The following is a 6,016-nucleotide window of genomic DNA, read 5'->3' as shown; positions in this document are numbered from 1 at the left end:
AAGGCACACTCTAAACTCTTAGCATTTATTTTATTACTAAAAGTTGATGTTAAGAATAGCAATTGTACATAAAAGTACTTAGGTAATCCTTGGCTGTCCTTGTCAAAATATCAATAGACCTCTGCTGGGAACTGCTTTATTATGACAATCAAGCACTAAATTCACTGACCTTCAGATCAGCAATTCCTGGGTGGAAGGTGTATAGAAAAGGAAAGCTTTTCCATTTGGCAAATGAAAAATCAAGACCCTCAAATCGCTCTCCTAGGAAGCACAGCTTAGAAAAAGAACCTAATAATTTTTGCTGTTTGCTCTGAAATACAGCACTTCAAATGCAGCAAGTTCATTTCTGGCAAGGGTAGAGGTGACTCTTCATAACTTAGAAGTGACTTGTAGGGCAAAAGACACTGGAGCCAGAGGAAGCAGAACATTTTACATATCACATAGGAATATAAATTTTGTATTTTAGTAGTTTCTTACAAAAATGTACAAGAAAAATTCATTGAATAACTGTTGGGGGGTAGACCCATAATTACTACAGCCTCTATCTACCAAATTATTTAGATAATTACCTAAAAGTTAAAATATCCACTCCAGAAGATTACTGGCCTTCTGTTCCTTTCATTTCAGAGAAATCAGCATTTTTGAACTAGTTCTTGAGCACAAGAGCTTTCTGAAAATTATCTGAGGCTAATATAGTGTTGATGAAAAAATTAATAGTCAATCTAAGAAAGGAATGGAAAATTTTATTTGAGTCAAAGTGAGGATTGTAACCTGGGAGACAGTCTTTCAGAAAGCTCTGAGCACTGTTCTACCTATTAGAGATCAAAACACAGTTATATAAGTTTTTGAAACAAAGGGTTATATGTCAAATGACTATTGACTTTACACTATCCAGGTCTACACATACAAAGCAAGTAGTAGGTCATGCTAACTCTTCACAAGATTAAGAAGGAACATTATCTCCCAAGGAGGTCTGGTTAATACTGATTCACAATACACACTAAAGGGAAGGCAGGAAGCCCAAACAAGCAAAGAAAAAATGTTTATGTTTAAAGTTTTCTTGTCTTGCCATAAAATATGAATTTTACTTCATCAATAAGAAGAAAAAATGTTAGAATTTTTCTCCCAATCTGCACACGAGGTCCAGGTCTAGAAGCCCTGGTTTTCTTGGCCCTGCTGACTTCAAGTTCCATGAATTGAGCCTCTGTTCTCACCCTCGCCACCCCTCTCTTCTCTTGCCATCTTCATAGATGTTGGGTTTGGACAGAAAACAAGTTCTAGGTATGCTAATAACCCACGAGGTTTAGCTTTCTTTCCTTGTCCCAGAGGTTTTAATGTGGGAGATTTTTGCTTTGCCAAACCCTGAGTTTTCTCTCAAATTGCTGGGTTGGAGGTAGGTTGAGAGGGTGAATCCTTACATGCCTCTGTTAGATAATTGTACACTTATCAAAAAACCAGGTACAAGGACTGATCGCTAGTCTCTCTTCTTGCGCAAGGACGTGCTTCCTTCATGAAATCTATAGAAACTTCTTATTAAATTGGTTTCTTCTAAATTCATAGAAGACTATAGAGATAATAAAGGTCAAGGATATAATGAAGACTTCCTAACATAATTTTGTTGCCTTGTAAGTATATTTCTCTCATTTACTAAAGCTGCAGAGGATAAGGACCATGTCATTGTCATCATTCATTACTCACTCCATTAACACTCATTCACCCTGAGCTACGTGCTAGACTCGACACTGAGAACAGGAGAATAAGGCATAGTTCCTGCCCTTAAAAGGTTCATAGGTTAGTAGAAAGAAAAATAACAAACTATTTGTTATTTAAGTTATATATTTTTAAATAAATAATTTATGTATATTTCATTTAAATATATAAAAATTACATTAAATCATATATACTATAGCACTGATTGTACAAAATGTTGTGGAAGCCCAGAAAAAGAAACAATTAAGTCTACTGAAGAAAGAATTCAGGGAAAGTTTCTCTGTGGAGGTGATAGGTTTCCTGACCCTTGAAGGATATGCCCAGTGGAAAGGGGAAGAAGAAAATGGGAAACATGTAGGTATGAAAGGGCATTTGGCAGGAAGGGGGAGTAGGGGGAGAAGTATGAAGCTGGAAAGGAGTGAACCAGGTGATTCGAAGGAAGGAGATAATAGTTGGATATGGTCAACGCACACAGCAGAGGATAGAAAGCTAAAGTCTTTGTTTCCCAGATTCCCTTGCAGCTAAACTCTGTTTTAATACAATGCACTGGTTGGATATCAGAAGGAAAAAAGTGATGAGGAGGCCATCTTTCTGCTGCTGTTGGCTTCCACTCTGCTAGCAAGCAAGGTCATGATGACACAGGGTTTTTCTTCAGCTCCAGGGTCCAGTCTTTATTATGAGAGTTAAGAGGCAGTTGTAGCAGTGCTGGCAACAACTTCTGATCCTGGCCTCCCGACAGATTGATCATAGCTATCTAGTAGTTTCTTGAACTCAGTGTTGCTATTGTGAACGCCTCACTCCTCAGAGGTAGAGATCCCCCTAACTAGTCAGTTCTGCAGGGTCTGGTGGACATTCGAGCAGGCCCAGCCTTGATCTTGCTCTTGCAAGCTTTCAATGATTTTTGGAAGTATCTAAGGCCCCTAATTAAGTCCTTATTAAAATACACAGATTAGTTTCTCTTTTTTGCACTGAACCCTAACTAATAAAGCAAAGGTAAGGAAATCATGAATACCCTGTATGTGAATGAGAATGGTACTAATGTTGCTGTTTGAAATGACAAAACAATTACTATTTCAGTTAAAAAGTCAAAGTGACTTTTTGAAATGTTCTTAGTCTAATATTAGCATGCTAAAATTCATGTATTATACTTTTTTGAAACAAAATATCTATTTTTGGATAATACATACTCTATCTTATACTGTTTCTTGAGTGGAAGTCTAAAGAATCAACTCATTTTAAAACATTAAATAAATTTTCAAATAAAATTATTTTCATCATATTTTATTTTATATTAAATTTTTGTTTGTAATAAAAAGCATTGTCACTGACGTTATTAACTAACAATTTTTTAAATGCTTTTACAAAAGCCATGCCCAAAAACGCCCTGGCCATTATTTGCTATACTTCCCTACAATTTTTTTCTTTTCAACTTATAGTCACACAGATACTTAACATATAAAATGGACCCAGAAAAAAGTGTTATTTAAAACAAAAAACTAAATGTATCAGTTTTCAGTTTGCATAAATCTGATTAATGGAGGTATATGTCTATAAACTATTCCCTTACACTTACTAGGATGGTAGGCCTCAGGAAACTGAATTTTTCAAGTCCCTACCTATTCATCAGTCCTCCAAAAAGGGGATCTAGATCAGAGAACCCTTTGTTTAGCAGAGCATGGTAGTGAGTTTTTACACGTATGTACTGAAAGGAATCCAGTAAAGAGTGAAGACCTCAATTTCTCTACTCTACACAGCAAAAGAAATTCTGAGTTTCAGAGACAACCCTAGGGAGAAAAAGTGGCAGAACCCAGGGTAAAGAGATGTTTTGCTTTGGCAAAAGAAAGAGAGGGGCAATGCTTTTCATTTGGGAAAGAAATACAAGTCAAATGACAAGAATGAGATTGCAAATTCAAAGGGAAATCAGAACAAAAAGTAGCCAGGAGAAACTTCCTTCCCACTATCACCATCAAAGATAAATGGAGTGATAAGAAGAGTGCTTGAGCTATTTTTAAATAAATATTAAATGGAAAGAGGACCCAGAAATGTGACATTTGGGTTATATGTGCAACCATTAGCCATCCTTAATGTTGCTGTACAAAACTGGAGTAATGGGGTGGGGGTGGGGGGCGGTTAACAAGGGAGTGGAAGATGGCCTGGAGTGTAGAGAGGGTAGAGTTGGGGAGACTGAGTAGGAGGCTTTTGCAACTAATAGTTCAGGTAGGAAATGATAAAGACTTGATCAAAGCAATGGCAGTACGAATGATGAGGAAGGGAAGAATTCCAAACATCTCAGTTGTAAAATCAATAGCATTGCTTACTGATTGGCATGGTTGGGATACCTACAAGGTTTCTAGCATGAGTGATTAAGTGAAGAGTGATGCAGTTACCAGAGTTTAAAAATACAGTAAAGGGGGCATGTTTTGTGGAGAAAATGGTGATTTCTAATTGGACATTCAGTGGAGATATCCAGAAGACAGCTAGAAATAAATGTTTATGCAGTATTTTGGAATTAAGTTGTAAGCATGAATAGGAATTCCCAGAATGCATAGAGAAAATGGAAGAAGAGGAGCATGGAAGCATAGTGGCCAGAAACATTGAGGAGCTAGGTAAAGAGAGAGGAGACAAAGAGAAATCAGAAGGAAGAACACAGTATCATAAATGCCAAAGAAGGAGAATAAATTAAGGAGTGGTCAATATTGTCAAATCTTTAATAAGATGTTACAAAAGAAGCTGGACTTATTAATGGATGATGGAGGTAGAAACCAAATTGTTGTAGTCTAAGGAGTGAAAGTTAGTGAGAACCTGGGCATAGTAAACTAAAGCTCTTCTGAAGAAGAAGGTGGTAGAGCAGTAGAGTATGAGTCATTGACCACAAAGGATTTTTGTTCCCCATCACATCCCTGGCATTTTGCATACGGTGGGCACTCAACATCTATTAAATGCGATAGCATTTTTATTTATAAACCAGCTTTCCTATGAAAAGAATCCAATGAATAAAACAGTACAAAACACATCCATCAACATTTTGGATGGGGAGAAGGACTGAAGGAAATAAAGACATTGCATATCCTGTGTTATGTTTTGGGTTAATTGGTACAAATCATTTTTTTTCTCACCCACTCTCTGACAACACACACCCTAATTATAGATTATAAAAAGAGAAAGGAACTAAATGACTTACTTATTCTGTCCCTTGAGTGCAGAATTGCATAGTCCAAAAGAAGAACTTTGGCTATCTTACTTTGTAAAAGAATAGGCATCAAATAGGTATGCCACTATTTGCCTTAATTGCATATTTAATTGCTATTAGGTTATATTTACAATATGGGAAACTTGGTTTTTAAATTATATAATAAATGCTCATCATAACATTAAGTGAAAAAAAAAAGACTACCATATTACTTATGCAATATGATCTCAATTGGGAGGGAAGAGGGAAACATAAACACACACACACAAAGTAGGAATAAATAGTAGAAGAAAATAAACTAAAATGGTAACAGATCTCTGGGCGGTGGCATTAAGGATTCTTACTTTCTTCATCTTACTTTCTTGTATTTTCCGAATTTTCTACCGTTTAAAATGCTTTAAAATCTCCATAAAGTCATGACAATTTCTATGTAAAAACACTGGCAATTTAAAGCCATTCTCTTTGCTCTAAGTAGCTCTACAATGACAATGGTTAACTAGAAGTACCCTGCAGTCTTTTTCATTCCAACTCTTAGAATATTTCTCCTATTCGTCTTATTAGTTACTTGCACTTCCCTGGGTTCTGTCTCTTGGATTCTAAAGGCGCATTTTGAGAAACAACGTGGAAAATGGAATGGGGAATCTAAAGTGTGTTTCAGATGAGCTCGACTATCACCTACATTGTACAGGGAAAGATAATTGGCTTAGGTCTCAGCTGTGCCTTCTACCAACTGTGGAGCCTTGGTTAAATTAGTTCACATCGCTGCATCCCAGTTGTCTCAGTTTTTCCATCTTTAAAATGGAGTTAGAAAAATTCACACGTGGATAGGGCAGGACTCATTGGCAGGATAGCAAGTGCCACACTCAGAGACGTCTAGAACACCATAGGTCTCAGTAAATCCTCTGTGAAAGGCTCCACCCTAAGTGTACTCCGAGGGGTGGGGCCCCAGGAATCTGTATTTCAGTAGCTTCCCAGGTGATTCAGATGCCCAGTCAGGCTTGAGAACAAGGACTCTTTCCAGCTCTCCTGTTCTTTGATCCACTTCTCAACTTTCTTTTGTCCCAGAGATTTCCAGTTCCCGCAGTAAAAGGAGCCGTGGAAAGTTGGGAGAGAAGA

This window comes from Camelus ferus, chromosome 1, assembly GCF_009834535.1.
Source record: "Camelus ferus isolate YT-003-E chromosome 1, BCGSAC_Cfer_1.0, whole genome shotgun sequence".
NCBI classification, from domain to species: domain Eukaryota; kingdom Metazoa; phylum Chordata; class Mammalia; order Artiodactyla; family Camelidae; genus Camelus; species Camelus ferus.
The sequence above is the reverse complement of the archived record's forward strand: the minus strand, read 5'-3'. Positions refer to the sequence as shown.